Below are 19,634 nucleotides of genomic sequence, written 5' to 3'. Positions count from 1 at the left end.
AAACATACACTCATCCCTTCGCGAAGGTTATGAGGCCGACCAAAATCGGGTCAAAATACTCTCGCCGCGCCAACTTTCGATTTCAAACTCGATCGAGCAGCTGATCAACGTAATGCAAGCAGCTCTGCGACGTCTATGAATGCACATGGATATAATAGCCGTACCAGTCAGTTTATCTCCAAGAATTATACATGTCCTCAGTCGTCAAATATGCCAAATTTGCCATCTTAGAAAGGAATTAGTGAGGGGTTAGGGAAAACGTGAAGTGAGTACACTGTAAGCTGTAGTGTCGTAACTCGTTCGTGATTATGTTGCTGTGCGAATAAAACATTTCAAAGGTATCTTCATTGTCTGCTCGTATATTTTCCTTACTGGCTTGCCTTAATAGAACTAATTTTCTTTCACGACAATGTAAACGAAAGTTTTACTTTCCCTACTATCTTATATTGTCTCCGAAACCCACAGCAGTGCCACCGGGCACAATCATGACCCATTACCTGTGAATCTCACTGACAGACCTGTAAAAATCGGGAATATAATATGTGCACATCGTCTGTCGCGAGTGTTTACAGTGCAGTTGGATTTTTGTGGCTCATTTATGGTAGTAAACGATGTAATTCACCACTCAGATACTTAAACTCGTCAACAGGAAACTTTTCATATAGCGGTTCTGTCAACCGAGATCGTAATCTTCGGCAGCGCAGAGTAGACGACATGAAAACACCACCGTATGGGACTGGCCGTGAACGATGACAGGTGTCGGGTCGGTAAAACATACACATTTTCAATGCGTTCGTTTGTATGTTTTTGGTACAACTGTACTTGTACCTAAGTGCAATGCCCATGAATTGACTGCAAACAAAATTTTGACCATAATCACATTCACAATGACGTTTCGGAGTGTCACAAGTCTATTCGCTCAGCAGTTTTACATGTATGTGAACATCCAAGCGAAAGTCACGCGTACGCGTAGCTGTAAGTAGTTCGGTTTCAGTGAAAATATAATTCGTATTTTCACTAGTTAAAATACGGGTTCATATTAGTACCGTCTAAACGATAGGAGAATGGCAATACAGGCATAGCATGTATGATAATATTACTTATTGAACAAATCATGGGAATGTTCTGTAATCCTATTGGTAACTGGCACTTGACAGGTCACCTGGTACATTTTTATGTCAAACACATTCCTTCAATGGTGTTAAAGTAGGCTGATATAGCAGCAAAAGCATATAATCGTCAGATTATCCGGGCAACCCATCAATCAATCAAACATCCATCAATGTTATATATGTACCTTAGAAATCTGATAAAATCCACTGATATGTCATGCCCATGAATTTCCATTATGACCAAATGCTAGCATAACGTTTGTATCTTAGAAGTCTGATCAAATTCACTCGATTCACTTTTGACATGTAGCTTTGATATGTAGCCTAAATACATATATCCAATAGCTATGTAATTGTGATAAATATGAAATATCACAAAAATCAAACTTTTAGGACAAATAAATCTGAATTATAACCAATGTGTACAAGAAGGTCATCGAAATACAGCCATTAAGTTTTGACATATGGACTAATTATAGAATTTCATAATTATGCAAATGATCCAGTAATTAGGATATCATGCCAATCAAACATTTGCTATTAAGGTAAAGGGCGACGAATTCGGACGCGCACACGCTTTAGAACGTTTCTGCGCAGATTTAACTCCAGCCTGCCGCAAATGGGTTATTTTGTAGCGCATGTATTTAACATCACCTGTCATTGTTGAAATTTCGCTTTTACCTAATTTTTTGACCCAGTGTCTTAGAAATACATGTGACCTATAACCTTGTCATATTTTGACCCCCTAGGAAGCTGGTTTTTATTCAATATGAGCGAAAAATTAACATTTATCTCCCATTTATATGGCGCAAATTACCCATTCACCTGGAGATATTGTAAAAAGTAGCGTGGTGACACCCTTTTATTAAAAGTGTAAACTAAATGGTATTATGTCAGGAGTTTATTCGCCAAGTTTGGTCAAAATGACACCATTCAAAGCGACAGGAAGAAAGTTCGAAAATCATGTAGTGATATAATTTCGATATCGTCATTTTGTAATCGATACTTATGTTAAAACGTCTTCACAAACATCATGAAAACTATACATTCGATAGATATGGATCTTAAGTCTTGGTATTTATTAAAAATAACTCATTTGCTAAGCGTTTTATAATTGCTTTCTTTAGTTTAAGTGAATTATATCACTTTTATTTATTTCCAACCACGCCATTTTAACGTCCGTTTCCATGGAAACAAGCGTGGTGACTCCCATTTTTTATTTCATTTTTGCAATTGCACAACTTCCAAGAATATTTGTGCAAAGTTTCAAGAAAATGACACCACAACTTAATTTTGACGTAATTCGTAGTACTTCACCTTAATTCAACTTGGTATGATTGATAAACCACAGATCAAACGCGAAATCGGCGCATTCAATATAAATATACAGTCTAATTACAGAAATTCATTGAATACGTAAATGATCTAGTAATTAGAATTGCACTGAACATAATAAGCCTTAGGTATGATCAATAAATAGCAGAGGTCTGTCGCAATTTATACTCCCAATACTGAAATATCCTAATTTTCAAGAAATTTATTAAATATGCAAAAAGCTAATAAATAGAATGTCATGCTGATCAAAACTTAGAAATTTAGTGGACCTACCTTCATTCAAGGAATTGCAGAGGTCTAGTCATAATCTATCAACTCAGTGGTGATGTAGAGCCAAATCAAGGAAATCCATTAATTATGCGAATGAAATATTACGCAAAACGTCTCGTTCATAAATTTTAAAACAAAAGTAAATCTATGTATGTTGTAGTCAAACCGTGGCAGAGGTCCATTCAAAATCGATGGTCTCAGTATTGATACATAGTCTGATTACTAAAATTACAATCAATATTTTATTATGAGTCTAATCATGATCGGTGCACTCAGTATTGATATACAACCCACTAATAGAAATTCATTGAGTATGCAATGAGCTTATTTGTATGACACATCAAATATTTAGCACAGTACAACCACAGAACACTTTAAGTGCCTGCAAAGTTATTAATTCTTCAGATGGTGATAAAGCCTAAAGCACAAATCAATTACTTATGCAGACCAAATCCACTAAAAATCTAATCAAATCTAGATTTCCAATGATGATGCTATGTACCAAATTGCATGACCTCTCGTTTTAGGCAGTGACTTGAACAAAATCTTTCTATGAATGGTCAGACAGACGGAGGGGTACACACATGGACATATATTGTGGTGAATTTGGAAAATGTTTAGACGTCCAGCCCAAGCTGTGGAAAATTAGGGGCCTACACGGCGATTTTGGATTTGATTTTTGAAGTCATTCCCCGACCCTCAGGCCGTAAATAATGCCAGCTCGCTTGCTATGATATTGCTTCTGTACCTTAGTAGCTGTTGAAACGCAGCTGTCTGTGGCGGAATCTATGCGGGTCATCTAAAGGTGGGGTTGACAACCCGCATAGACCCACTGCGTTTCCACAGCTGTACCTCCGTACGTACACAATTACAGCTTTATGGGCCCGTATGTTTGACGAAATTACTGCTTTCACTTTAACCATAAAGTTCTGAGACACTATGTTTAACCCTCTGGCTCAAAAATCAAAAAGACTGTAAACCAAATCAATCCAAGTTGGCTAAAATGGGTACAACACAGCAAACACCGCGCTCATGGGAACGGTGTCGACATGGCTGAATCACAGTCAACGTTGTATGATAAAGGGAGTACGCGCGTTAGGGAGTCCTGTCATCTGGTTGCAAATGTGTCATGTGGTTGTTGGCTATGACACACCCATATTTGGTTATGTTTTCGATGTCAAAGGTCAGAGTGGAAAGTCCGCGCAAATGTGCTCACATGGTGTGCCTCTGGTGATCAAAATATAACAAATGCACGTTTTCATTTGTGCCATTTCTAAGCAAGTGAGTACAAGTATAGTTGTCTGTTCGATTCTTGATCGTAGGCTTGTAACACACAACGCAAGGATACGATTTCTCATATATCTCTGGTGCTTGGTGTTAGCATGCAGGCGGTTTTAAAATTCAGAGTTCAGACGAAACCATGTCTACATACATCAGTCATCATGATCGACCTCGACTGGTAGAGCTAGAACTCAACACTTTGTTGTGTGATTGTTATGGTGCAAAGCTGTACAAAGCGTGTGCCAAACTATTGTGCTTGCTTTTGTATTCATGGCACTGCTAAATATCAAAAGCAACTCTCTTAGCCACATTTTTATCCTTATTGAAACCAATGAAGGTTTGACTTTTCCAATTTAAAAACACTCTTTTGAAGGAGCATAAGTAAGAAAAAATGCCTGTGTTAGACTGATCGCTTTAACCATAGGGGTGTAACACACAGCGGTATACACTCTTCTACCATCGTTGACAGCAATAATTGTCAGCATGTCTAAAGAGTCAAAGAGATGTCTTGAAACACATCAAAATCTACTTATTAAAAGGCATTAAGGTGTTTAGCCTTGATTTATATCATTATTATCACTTTTCTCTTCAAAGGATGCATGCTTCAGTAACAACTGTAAAAAATGCTCAAAGCATTATAAACTGCAGGGAAGCAGATATGTCCTGCAAGCTTTGCCCAGTGAAGATGTTTAGTCCTACGAAATACAAGTGGAGAGTAAAAAGACACATTCAAGCCCACATAAAATCTTCAGTACCTTGTGGAGGTTGGCAGTTAAACATGTTTGTCTTTATTGTCAATGTGTTTTGATGTATAAGCTTGAAAAAATAATTCATGTGTCACTTGGTTGCACGGAGACTACGGTACATCTCTCTACTCTGCTAAGGCTGTAACTTCTAAATTTTTTCATTGATTTTTATCTCTTTATGCTATCACCAACTGATTTAACTTGTATAATCACAAATTTTGCAGGATCTGCATTTCAAGCATCCTGAGTCACAATGTGTCACCTGGTTGCACGGAGACTCTGATACATCTCTCTTACTCTGCTAAGGCTGTAATTCTAAGTTTTCTCATCGGTATTCATCTTTGTATGCTATCACGAATTGATGTAGCTTGTCTAATCAACATTTTATGCAGGATCTGCATTTCAAGCTTGCTGAGTCACAATATGTCACCTGGTTGCATGGAAACACTCCGATGCATCTTTCTTACTGCGCTAAGGCTGTGACTTCTATGTTTTCTCATTGGTTTTCATCTTTGTATGCTATCATTAACTGATTTAATTTATCTAGTCAAAATTTTATGCAGGATCTGCGTTTGGAACATGCTGAGTCACAATGTGTCACCAGGTTGCACGGAGACAGGATATCAATAGTGTGGTGCATCTCTCTTACTGTGCTAATTTGGCTTTGACTTCTTTTCTCATTGGTTTTCATCTTTGTATGCTATCACTAACTGATTTATCTAATCAAAATTTTATGCAGGATCTGCGTTTGGAACATGCTGAGTCACTATGTGTCACCTGGTTGCACGGAGACTCAAGTGCATCTCTCTTACTGTGCTAAGGCTGTGACTTCTTTTCTCATTGGTTTTCATCTTTGTATGCGATCACTAACTGATTTGATTTATCTAATCAACATGTTTTGCAGAATCTGCGTTTGGAACATGCTGAGTCACAATGTGTCACCTGGTTGCATGGAGACTCTGGTGCATCTCTCTTACTGTGCTGAGGCTCTGACTTCTTTTCTCATTGGTTTTCATCTTTGTATGCTATCACTAAGTGATTTAACTTGTCTTATCAAAATTTTATGCAGGATCTGCGTTTGGAACATGCTGAGTCACAATGTGTCACCTGGTTGCACAGAGACTCCGGTGCATCTCTCTTACTGTGCTAAGGCTGTGACATCTTTTCTCATTGTTTTCATCTTTGTATGGTATCACCAACTGATTTAACTTGTGTTATCACAATTTTATGCAGGATCTGCGTTTGGAACATGCTGAGTCACAATGTGTCACCTGGTTGCATGGAGACTCCGGTGCATCTCTCTTACTGTGCTAAGGCTTTGACTTCTTTTCTCATTGGTTTTCATCTTTGTATGCGATCACTAACTGATTTGATTTATCTAATCAACATGTTTTGCAGAATCTGCGTTTGGAACATGCTGAGTCACAATGTGTCACCTGGTTGCATGGAGACTCTGGTGCATCTCTCTTACTGTGCTGAGGCTCTGACTTCTTTTCTCATTGGTTTTCATCTTTGTATGCTATCACTAAGTGATTTAACTTGTCTTATCAAAATTTTATGCAGGATCTGCGTTTGGAACATGCTGAGTCCCAATGTGTCACCTGGTTGCACAGAGACTCCGGTGCATCTCTCTTACTGTGCTAAGGCTGTGACATCTTTTCTCATTGTTTTCATCTTTGTATGGTATCACCAACTGATTTAACTTGTGTTATCACAATTTTATGCAGGATCTGCGTTTGGAACATGCTGAGTCACAATGTGTCACCTGGTTGCATGGAGACTCCGGTGCATCTCTCTTACTGTGCTAAGGCTGGGCATCTTTGTATGCTATCACTAACTGATTTAACTTGTGTTATCAAAATTATATGCAGGATCTGCGTTTGGAACATGCTGAGTCACAATGTGTCACCTGGTTGCACAGAGACTCTGGTGCATCTCTCTTACTGTGCTAAGGCTTTGACTTCTAAGTTTCCTCATTTGTTTTGCTCTTTTTATACTATTCCAAAGTGATTGAAAATCAAAATTTTATGCAATCGTCTGCTTTAGCAGTATGCTGAGTCACAATGTGTCACCTGGTTGCACAGAGTCATGTGGTACATCTCTCTTTCTCTTATAAGGCTTTGTCATCTAAGTTTCTCCTTGGTTTTGCTCTTTTTATGCTATTAAAATGTGATTCATGTTTTCAAATCGAAATTTTATGCAGGAATCTGCTGTTAGATCATGCTGAGTCACGGTGTCACCTGGTTGAACGGAGTCATGTGGTACATCTCTCTTACCCCTATAAGGCTTTGACATCTAAGTTTCTCCTTGGTTTTGCTCTTTTTATGCTTTTACAAAGTGATTCAAGTTTTCAAATCAAAATTTTATGCAGGAATCTACTGTTAGATCATGCTGAGTCAGAATGTGTCACCTTGTTGCACAGAGACTTTGCAATGGTATGAAACTTGCTAATTCAGGGGCGCTGCACCAAATTAACTTAGGGTATTTTGCACCAAAATCCCTTTTTTGTAGACATTCATTTAATTTAATGAAATTGTTGACCCGAGATTAAAATATTATTATTTGGGTTCATCTTCAAGGTTGTCAAGCAGTTGTAGGTTACTTGAAGTGTTAATTTTTGCAAATGTTTGCAAATCACTCAATTTCCTGGCTTCACTATTCTTCCAATTGCAAGATTTCCAAACAATTTTACCCCATACTGACTTGGTCTAACTTTCTTAAATTTTCACATTATTTTTTTTAAATGTTGTTAAACAAAACTTTTTGATTGGCAATACAGTTCTTACACTTTGAATAAGAGGCATTTTAATTTGTATGAGGATCATGTACTGTAAAATATGTTCAGATGTAACATGCCAAAAGAAGGAAATGACGACCATTTTAAAAGTGATATGTTATTCAAATCATATGTGTCACTGCCCATTTAGGGCAACTGTTGTCAGCTCCACTTATATATAACCATTGCAAGACTGATGTCATTTTTATATGCAAAGTAAAACGTAAACTGTGTCTTTTTAAGGTTTATGGCATGTCTGTTGAAAACAATGAGTATTAAAAAAGACTAATTTTTAATATGAAACGTCTGTGAACAGTGTCTATTCATTCTGATTTAATAATGGATTTTTGTTTGTTTTGACAGTATCTTTGAATGCTATGACACTGCCTTAACAACAGATGGTAAAAAGTTTGTTTTGGAAGAGGAATGTGAAAGAAACGTCAATGTAAGTAGGGTATTATGTTCATATGTTGCTTCTCACATTGGTGTACCATTTTGTAGTTACAACTTGAGCTGTATCCTGTTCGTTGTTTTGGGATAATGTGTAAGTAAGTATACAACTCTCAAAAATTTAGAGGGCCTGTACTGTTTACTTTTGATATTTTTTTCATTATTTATATTTGTCCACTGTAAGTTGTTACTTTACTACAAAAATATTGCTAAAAAATCAATATTTTGCTTGTCAGCATAGCATTTGTATGTTTGATTGCACTGGTATTGGAAAGCAGTCGTAAGGACTTGTTTTAAACATCAGCATCCTTGTGCACAGTATACTAGGTAATCAGACTCAACAAGGAGCCACATGCATAAGCAGTGGAGGTCATCAATACCAGTGCTAAATAAGAGTATTTTAACAAATATTTTTTATTGCACACCGAACTTATATAATCATTAAACTATTACATTCTATTGAATTACATTTCCAATGTTACTGTGCACAAGTTTATGGGCTAGCCCTATCATGATGTCATACATTTTATGACATTATCTACCACAGGTTTTCATGGGTGAAAGAAATATACAAAAATGTAATAATAGTGTATGTATATTTCTATTTTTCTCACTCAGGTTTGTTGTAGACTACATCACAATTGTGTTGTTGAAGGAGGCTGAAGTTTAACTTATGTCAAGGAAAAGAATGGTTATGCTTGAAGAAGCAAATAAACTCTAGTCTTGCCACAGAAATCTAAATATACTGTTCTGCAGGGATAACCTTATTGACATTTGTCCATATTGTTATGAAATATTTTAAAACTTAAATTTTAAGGCAATTATTGTCATATTTAACCAAAACTATCATTCAAACGTTCTGATGAGACACATTAATATTTATTACACATGTCCCTTAGCAATAAGATTTTGTAAAATCGTGCCAAGATATGCAACTCTGTATTTTTGAGATTATTTTTGTCATTGTACATCTATTTTTTTCTTCAAAACTCCTTGTCAGACTTTTTGATATTCAGTATACACGTCCTTAGGATGACTTAAGTCAGATATTTTTATACAGTGAGAAAATGCAAAATTTTGTATTTGTGGAGCTATTTTTGTCAATTTTGGTCAAAAAGTGCTTGTGCCTAATTGGTGTTTATCTAATAGCTTTGTATTTTCTTATAAAAATCCCTGGAGACTACCTACGCCAAATCATTTTTCAAACTAGGGGAACCCAAGATTTTTTTATTTTTGGAGCCAATATATTAGTCTTCAAGCTTGAATGACCTATTCCAACCCTGAATACCTTGTAAATCAATTTTGAAGACACTGAAAATAATGTAGTTTTATTTGGTGCCAATTTGTAGTGAAATATGATCTAGAAAAAAGTTGTGAGACTATGTTTTGTGTAGTGGATCAACTTTAGCAAATATTTCATGGAGGAAACCCCATACACTGATGAGAGATTTCAATCTACAAGCAGGCATATGGCAAGATGCACCATACCATTAAAACAGACTCCAGTTTTTTTTTATCAGTTCCAATCATTTTGTTACATAAACAAAAAACCTGTCATGGTATCAGTTAATTAAGTAAATCTTCACAAAGATGAAGGAAGCTGAGTGAAATCATGTGTAGATTGAATAAGATGAGTGATGAATGATAATATAAGGTCACTTCACCACACAAACAGAATAAACAACGATATTAATGATGACGACCTATCCCTCTGACACCATATTGTTTTTTGATCAGTACACTACATATATTTACTCCTTCCAAGGTTCGAATTTGAACTTGAAGTAGACAATGTTGACTTACAATATATTTTGCTTGCAGTACTTGTCAAAATATAGTTGCACATTTTTATCTGAAACCAAGAAGTTTTCACATTTAATGTTACACATACTACTCGTACAACTAGGAAGTTATTTAAATCTTTCAATTTTTCTCTGACGTCCAACATTTGCAAGTTTATTGAGCTGTTGTAAGTTTCCTTCTCACCAATTTATTTGTTGTGTATATTGCACATTGTATTCTTGGCTCATCTGTGTATAACTTAAATCTGAGTAAATCTTAACATTTCAAGCAAGGACCATCAAATTTTTACTGTTGATCTACAAAATTGAAAAGTGGCTGTTAAAACAGAATTCTGCCTATGAAAATTGAAAGTTCAAACTCTTTGCAAACACAATAGCATTTTGAATAAGTGGAAATAGGAATGAATTCCTTTTTTTGTTTGTCAGATAGGAGCAATACTGTACCCTTGGTGGTATATTTTTAAATGACTTGCAGAAATTGATATTTATTATTATTGCTATTATTGCTAATTGTTGTCTGCCTGATTGAGGCTATTCTATGGATTATCTTGAATATTATCACAGTACAGCTACATGAGCCACCAGGCCGCTGCTAGTTGAAACGCCTATTTATAGGGGTTTTAACTGACTGCAAAGCTAGGCGAATTAGTATTGTAGATATTGTGAGTTCAAGCCCCATAAAATGCATCAGCAATACTGCATCAAAGTTGACCACTTTTACTGTACATGATGTTCACAAATTTAGTTCTAAGGCCATCAAGAATATTTTTATGGGTCTTTTAGGGTAATTTAACATAAGGGCCTTGGGGAGGGTCAGAGGAATGTGAGGGTAGTCACTCAAAAAATTGAAAGCTACAAGGGGGTTGTTTAAAATCGGAGAGAAAGAAGGGGATTGCTCAATTTTTGGTACAAAATTAATTGAAATACCTCTCAGATTGCACCATTTCATGAATTTTTCAAAATTCTTAATGCGACCCCCTGTCACTTCCTCTCCCCCTGGGGTGTTCTGACAGTTTTACTAAGTAAAAACAAACAGAAAACACCTAATATTGCACCAGACTGCATCATTGAACACATTAATTCTCAAAATTTCCGACGTGGCAGAGGGGACACGCCTCTCACACTTTTCCCCTGTGGGGTGTTCTAACAGTTTTACACAGATTGATAACATCTCTCATATTGCACCAGACTGCATTATTGCACACATCAATCCCTCAAATTTTCAACACGAGAGGGTACAACTCCTCTGACACTGCCCCCAGCCTCCTGACTATTCTCCTGTACTTTCAAATTCTGCCCTGTCAGATATCTTAGTGAAAACCTTGTCATGATACCCATCCAAAGTAAACAATACTGTATGGTAAACAATACTATATGGTTGGATAGTGGTTACAGCATGAGCTTTTGTATATACACTTTATTGTGACTTTGAATTTCCTTTTGGCGGTTTCATCTTTTTCAACCGTTATGAGGTAACCGATGATATTCTAGCAGGATATGAAAGGTCTGTACTATTGCTGTAGTTTTGTAAATGTTACAAATACATGTCTTGGTATTTAACTGGTCTAAGTTGGGGGGGGAGGGAGGGATCAGTCAACATTTCTGTGTAAGAGACTGGGTTACTCAAATGCATTGGGGTTGGCAGGGGGTTTACTCGAAATTTCAGAATACCATGAAATTTCCCAGACTTCCCCAAGGTCGTAAATAATGACGACTCCCTAAGTAAGATTTTTGCCACAGGAAAACGTTAATTTTATTCACTCTTCATCCTTTGTTAATATTAGAAAGTTTGATTATGTAAAATTGTGTTGTTACTTGTTGTAATCTTGAATTGTTGAAATGAATAAAATCTTGGAAAGTAAAACATGATCCTGTGTCACTGTTGTTCCTGTCTTGTTTCACCATCAGAGAAAAAAAAAGATTCTGATAAATTCACACCCCATTGCTCTACCAAAACAGAAAAATAATTGACATTCCCATAGAGGGCGTACGTCCTACTGGTACTCGTGTGATAGTCTGGTTCCCTGACCAATTTTCCCCGGTAGAGGGTGTGGGGAAAAATAGGGTCAGGTACTGGGTAGCCATCTTGAACAGAATTTTGTTCAAGATGGCGGAGGTTAGTCACCTGACAGAACATGCTACAACAAATATGGCTGCTACCATGAAAACGCCGGTTAAAATTCGACTGGATCAGAATTATGATCGAACACTGGTATCCGAACCAAAAACATTGGCACACGAGACGAGAAACATAAACTGAAAGGATTAATCCAGCAGTACGGGGAAATAGAGGTGATTGAAGGCTGGCTGTGGTATCGCAGCAGTACTTGTGGCGTGTATCTAACACGCTAGGGTCATTGAGGTCATCGCCGTCTGTGGCGTGACCCCAATGACCCGAGCAAGTTCGATACACGCCACAAGTACTGCTGATATCACAGCTAATTGAAAGCAAACTTTGTTGGAACTGTGAACGACGATTGATTTCGATGAATGGAATGGTGTCCAAATTTCGTGAAAAATGCCAGGCATCATGTCGACGTTCTATAAAGTGTCAAGAGGTGTGCTAAATCACAGTGGCTAAATCATGGAGGTAAAAAGTCTTTCTTTCTACCTCTACGGCTTTGTGGTACAAACAAGAAGTTGGTGTTAAGTGGGCCTGTAAGTGCGAAACCCAAGAAACATGAGAAAAAGTTACAAGTGTTACTTTCATCCAATCACAGCTTGTTTTATTTTAACCCAATAGCGTCCATGTTTACATTTGCCGGTACCTAAGCCTATATTTCCCCACGCCCTCTACCGGGGAAAATGGGTCAGGGAACCAGACTACTCGTGTGACAGGCTTGCAACCACATGACATACTCCGGGTGCGCGCGTACTGGTCTACAGGGTTGTATTGACAATGAAGGACATATCTTGTACGACGCATGCGTACAATCCCATGACGCTTTCATTAAGCCCTCTGAGTCAATGGGAAAAAAATTGACACGCAGTTCAGCATGGTTTTGCAAGATAAAATGCATGGGGAATTAAAAACATGACAATAGCGAATGCATTTGTCAAAAACTACTCGAACAACAGATCAGTACTGAGGACGTTACAAAGTTCTACAACTTTATATCAAGATACGAATAAATATTTAATTAGACTGCAAGGAAATCAAGGTCAACTGAAAACATGGGAACCACTTTGAGGATAGGAACCACTTTGAGGCCTTCACATACGTACCAAAAAACTGCTCTTCCTTCAGTGCAACAAATTAGGATTTCCATACAGGCTGGTCGAATTCCACTTGGTGGCATAACACAAAAGGGTAGATATTATATTAAAATATAATGATGTGACTGTCGGATTTTAGAAATTTTCTGAGCTGCTAAGCCGATAAATTCACATCGTCAACAAAAGGCTGATTTGCAAAAAGACGCTATGACGATCCGTTGATCTTGCCCAATTATCGTGTTCTAATTGTGGAATTGGAGCACATGGCAAGATGTTCTTCTTCAAAGAGCTATTGACTAGTGTGAAAAATTAATGCATACGTTCCCAAGCGATTTCTAAATCATGGGGCTAGCATAAATTTCCATCCCAGGGAGTGGGGTAGGGGTGTCCTTGTCTCAATACGGGTTTCTTCATGCTATTGTCTATTTATTTCAATACATTGGCCACTGATATTGCCAACACAGATTTAAACTGGGTATCAACCTTGGGTATTTTGGTCCTATCTCAGAACTGATTCCGCAAAAATGTCTTTCTCTCCTATGTTTGTCATTTATTTGTCCTGTGATCATGTGACGTTAAGTTTTATTACCATATTGCGGCTATTATCTGATGCCTTTGATTACCTAATGCACAAGGCAAATGAGGGTAAGTTACTAATCTGCAGACGCTGTCACCTGATTATCACCGTATTAACTTTGAAAAAGTCAACAACGAACGCACCAGCAAGTGTATAATAGGAGACTAATTTGGTTATAACCTATTATTTATTATGGACCGGAAAACAACAGTTTAACATGTCAATTTGATCGAGATCTCGGTAAAATGGAACACAGATGTTTGGTTATGTAATTGAAGGAAAGCATTGCTCAGAATTGATCAACTGTCATTTTGCATCCCTTCTGTATCAATGTACTCTTTAGTCTTTGCATATTTTCTGATCGTTTCTGTGGTAGCTTGAATGTGTACCGGATTATTTTCCCTTTTGCTGATCTTGTATCTTATGTTAATAACAGTCTGTGTTGTTTTCTCATCATCGGTAAAAAATTCGAGACATTCTCAAGAAGTTTCTCTTTTTCCGTTAAACTACAGACCTTCCTTAGTATGATTACGAGCGATAACATGGTGCCTTTATATCTATTTTACGCTGAACACAATTGGAACTATTTTGTGATTATAAGATCTTTAGCATTTTGTTATAATCTATTTAAAAATCATCAATCTAACAGTGTTTTTGTGTGAAGACGGGGCAAATTTCATAAATTATTGATAATTGCACAATCATCAAATACATCTCGAACAAATTTTACATTTTTGTCTAGCTTTTCGCACTCTCAGGAAAGGAGAACCCAGTAAATGTAACTGATTTGTCAATTTTGTTTAGGTTTAAGTGAAAATACAAATTCCCTTTCCAAGGTTGATTTGTAGGCATTTGCTTTTCTCACCGAACGATGCATGATAAAATTTTAAATTTTCGATGGTAAAATGGCCTTCTACCTCTACCCAAATCAGTTCTGCTGTAGTGTATGTTTTTTGGTGATCTCTCTTTCAAATGATTTGGTAGATGTTAAGAAAATGACTTGTACATTTATTTATTTCATATACAAGGAAATGAGACCTGGTAAATTTGATAAAACTACCCTTTTCTTGTGCGTGTGCTAATTAATGCTGGAAAATTTAAAAAAATCACTGAACTATTTCAGCCCTTCTATAAAATGAACTCTTTTTGGTAGATGCAAAAAAATGTAATCAATATCATCTGTCTGTTGAAACCTTAAAATATTAACGGCAAAAACCAACAGTTTTTGTCTGGAATTTTTAGGGACTGTGCAGAGATGTCTTTGCAGCTTTCAGGGACCACTCCGAGGAGACCCTAAATCTTTTAGAGACCACACTGACATGACCTGGAAAATTTCAGGGACCACCCAGATGAGTCCTTGAAACTTTTAGGGACCACCCAGATGTGACCCTGAATCTTTCAAGGACTATCCTGATGTGACATTGAAACTTTCAGGGACCACCCAGATGAGTCCTTGAAACTTTCAGGGACCACCCAGATGTGACCCTGAATCTTTCAAGGACTATCCTGATGTGACATTGAAACTTTCAGGGACCACCCAGATGAGTCCTTGAAACTTTCAGGGACCACCCAGATGTGACCCTGAATTGTTCAAGGACTATCCTGGTGTGACCTCGAAACTTTCAGGGACCACCCGGATGAGTCCTTGAAACTTTCAGGGACCACCCAGATGAGACCCTGAACCTTTCAAGGATTATCCTGATGTGACCTTCGCTCGTCTGCGTGTGCATTCACAAGCATTACTTGGTAAAGCTGACAGGCAGACGAATCACTGAAAAGATTTGGTCCAACTTCCTGCACATACAGCGTCAATATTCATGTCGGTCGAAGTTAAGATTATGTAATGGCTTAACACAGCGTCCTCATCGCTCCCATGTGTGACAGGTCGGCCAGCTCCAAACACGTCTTTGCATATTTTTCACGCGACGAGATCTACAAGGCATGTTCTTCCCGGCATAAATGTGATAAACTGGGCAGTGGCTGAACCTTCAGTCGACTTAGACGAGCAGTCCTTGACGATTAATGGTAATTTACTCGCTGGTTGAAGTATGCTGTCACTAGCCGACGTGTCATGGTCTGAACAATAAACAATTAATTATTCGCAAACAATCAGTTCATGATGGCACATTCCATTTTAACCTACAGGGGCATCTAGGATTGTGCGATTGTGTAAGGTCCCGGGTAAGGTACATGTTGCTCTATTATGCTGTAAAGTTTTCCCACTATTTAAAATACTATGGTTGTATGTTACAGTCTTCATGATTAATTTGGAGATGTAGTCGATGATTCTGATTAAGCGAGACACTGAATCGTACACCAACTAATATAGTCCTTGCTAATTTACATAGTAAAGGTTACGGGTCACATTGTTGTAAGGCTCTGCATTGTTTCAAGTCGAGTGTGTAAACAGTGTGATGTTCGAATGGATTTTGACTACTGCACTAATTCCTTCGTCGGGAAAGGTTGCCGATTCTGAATGTAGGACGTCCAGTACCCCAATCATCTAATGACAGGACTACATGGAAAGCAACGGAATACTGGATATCTCCGACGAATTTGATGTCTGTTACCACGGTCCTTTGTGGAGTGACACTGACAGTGCTGTTCCCGATCTCGACAATGATGTCAGCAACTGTGATTGTAGCGTGAACATGACTAAGACTATGAGTCCTTGAAACTTTCAGAGACCAACCTGAGGTGTCCCCGAATCATTCAAGGACTATCCTAATGTGACCTTGAATCTTTCAAAAACCGCCATTGCAAGACGAGTCCTTGAAACATTCAGGGACCACCCTGATGTGTCCCTGGATCTTTTAGAGACCACTCTGATGTGACCTTGAAACTTCCACGGACCACCCGGATGAGTCCTTGAAACTTTCAGGGACCACCCGGATGAGTCCTTGAAACTTTCAGGGACCACCCGGATGAGTCCTTGAAGGTTTCAGGGACCAACTTGAGGTGCCCTTGAATTTTCAAGGACTATCCTAATGTGACCTGGAAACTTTCAGGGACCACCCAGATGAGTCCTTGAAACTTTCAGGGACCACCCTGATGTGTCCCTTAATCTTTTTAAGGGACCACTTAGATATGACCCCAAAACATTTTTAAGGACTGGCCTAGAGAGGCACTTTGAAATAGTAAAGAACCAATCAGATATGATCCCGAAACCTTCAAATGAATCCAGGTCCTCTAAACAATACAGCAATCATCAAATTTTGACCTCTAATCTTGACATTTTCAAGAATGTGTATCAATGAGATGAATAATCCTTAAGAAATTGTCAAAAAGGATAAATTTACAATTTTCGAAAAGCAGATGGCTTTAAATACTACAATTTTTTCAATACTACTTTAACATTAATTCAATAATTACAGGTGTGATGTTTTCACTAGAAAAATTGATAATTACTAAATGCTTTGAGTAAACCCTCTCTTAGAGAGCACATTCTGTGACTTTTACTGCTCATCTTATAATCACAAAATAGTTCCAATTGTGTTCAGGCTGTTTGGCGATCCCATATAAAAAGGTAATTAGGTAATTTTCTATAGTTCTATGCAACATTTCATCTTGAATATGCTGTAATTCACTGTCATTGTGTTTCTGATCCACATCATGATGACACATGGTATAGAGTCTAATATTAGTTTTGTTTCTCAAACTGTCAGAAACAGTAATTATATATTTTAAAGTTAGCCATAAAACTTGAATAAAGTAGACTACAACATGTCTTCTTTGGACTGTTAATTTTGTGAAATGCTGTCCACTTTTACTACAATGCAAAAAGTTACACTCAGCGATGTACTATTTCTGAAATCCGTATTTGTTCAAATATTGTAAGAAAGTTAAGCAGGATTTTTCACACAATTTGTATTGTGGTGTACATACTGTAGAGGGCTAGCACAGCATATCACCTAGCACAAAGATGATGCGATGCTTTGCACTTATATCTAAGTGCACAAGTACATATTTAGTCCCCACGGATGTTACTTATAGGTTTGGTCATGACCGTATGTCCGTGCGTGTGTTTGTTTGTCTGTCTGTCTGTCTATCTGTGTGTTTGCGTGTGTGTGGTGCATCCATCTGTCCATTCACGCAAATTTTTGAAAGATGCCTAGGGCGATTTCATTTAAACTTATTTCAACGAAAGCTCCACATTAATTTGTTCTGTGATACGATACAATATGGCCCGCTGACAGCCATTTCCTATCCTGTATTTGATGTCAATGCGCCCGTTCACGCACACTTCTGAGTGATGCTGCGAGCGATTGCATTCAAACAGGGTACAACCATAATTTCTAATGTCATACATATCCACGTCGATTTTTTGTAACACAATCCGATATGGCAACATGACGGCCATCTTGTTTCCAGTATATTTTGTCCAAAGCCAATACTCAGACAGGTTTTGCCACATGTCTTTCAAATTTGACACCTGGACAACGCACTGTAACTTACATTTGGACGTAAATTATTTATGCAATATAATCTAACATGGCTGCCAGACGGCCATGTTTGTTTTTATCGATTGTGTTAATGAATAAAAACGAACTACAATATGATGCCTGGAAACAGTCTATGTTATGGATGCATATTCAACACAGCTTTTTAGGGCAATCAGAAATCATTGTTCTTGATGGTAGATATGTAATGAAATTATATATCGCAATTTCAAGGATATTTTTGTACCCATAACCAAGATATCAATGCAGTTGACCAAGCAAACCAAGTTTCTCTAATATTTATTTGGCAAACCCCAATACTGCTAGCCCCCAAATGGTTGACGTCAAAACATATAACAAGAAACATGAGAAAACCCCTTAGCACAAACTCTGTTGCTAGAAATTCATTGCAATGATAATACAGAAGTGTAGACAATGTTTCCTATCCCATAAACACCCTGTCTTTTTTAAAATTAACAAGCGTGTTTACAAACTTGCACAGGGGGAATGGTAAGAGTCAGAGTAACTTTATAATGACAACAAGAGTGCACTCAATCAGGTGTGAAATGGTTGATCTGGCTACTGTTGGTACACATGCCCCATAAATTTTAAAGCACAGTATCGTTCAAGAGGTTTGTTTTTTAGGTGAGGAAATCACTAAAATTTACTAGAATCATGTCTCTAATAGGGCTATTTCTGACTTATATGATATGTATATATGTATATATATATATATATATATATATATATATATATATATATATATATATATATATATATATATGAATAATAATCACATGACACTACGTCACATTTATATATATATATATACTTATATATATATATATATATATATATATATATATATATATATATATATATATATATATATAAATGTGACGTAGTGTCATGTGATTATTATTCATGAGCTATCATTACTATTGATGAGGGCATGTATATCTCTCTTAGCCCACGTGTACTCAAGCCAGTCTCCAGCTTAGCGTCACTCTATGTACATAGCTTAGAGCTTAGTGTAATAAAGTAGCATCTTAGATTTTATCGTGCTCGCTGTTTCCAGTCGTCTTTACATCCCTTCATCATTGGAATACCAGCCTTGCCGGCCCGACAAGCTACCAAATAACCGACAATACCAATGTGACCTCGGTCATATCATATTGGTGGCAGCTTATGGGATTCTAACTTAAATTCTTAAGACGGACTTGGAGGAAACCTGGTTGTAACAAAGCTTCACCTGTGAGTACTTATAAGCCGTGTGTAAGACACCTTCGGAACTTTGGCAAATAACTGTGTGCTACTAAAAGCTGAGAGACTCAGAACGAACGCTTCTGGGGTTGTTGTAACCTGACTTTGCTACAAGCAGCAAGTTAAATATCTGCTGGAACTTTGGAGAGTTATCTGCAGGGAGAAACTGTTGTCATTTTATGTATGCATTGGTGTGGACCAGCATAGCAAAATCTCCGGTACCTGAGATAGCCCAGTTTAACTGAATTTGCTGATCAACTTATAACTGGTTCAGACGTTGCCGTGTGTACGGAGCTGTAAACCAAAGACGGGAAGTTGGATTGTGAGCACTGTCAACCTGGTGGAGAAGTCAACCATAAGCCAGTTC

The 19,634-nt window shown here is 37.5% G+C and overlaps 1 long non-coding RNA gene across 1 annotated transcript; it reads left to right on the top strand.

The window, feature by feature from the left end:
• Positions 1–3,799: 3,799 nt before the first annotated feature.
• LOC139144605 (uncharacterized) lies at positions 3,800–8,802 on the top strand. Its single transcript, XR_011554823.1, has 4 exons — positions 3,800–3,998; positions 4,593–4,762; positions 7,884–7,965; positions 8,589–8,802. It is a non-coding gene; the product is annotated as an uncharacterized lncRNA (long non-coding RNA).
• Positions 8,803–19,634: the final 10,832 nt, after the last annotated feature.

This window comes from Ptychodera flava, chromosome 11 (assembly GCF_041260155.1).
Source record: "Ptychodera flava strain L36383 chromosome 11, AS_Pfla_20210202, whole genome shotgun sequence".
Taxonomy (NCBI): domain Eukaryota; kingdom Metazoa; phylum Hemichordata; class Enteropneusta; family Ptychoderidae; genus Ptychodera; species Ptychodera flava.
The sequence above is the reverse complement of the archived record's forward strand: the minus strand, read 5'-3'. Positions and strand labels throughout refer to the sequence as shown.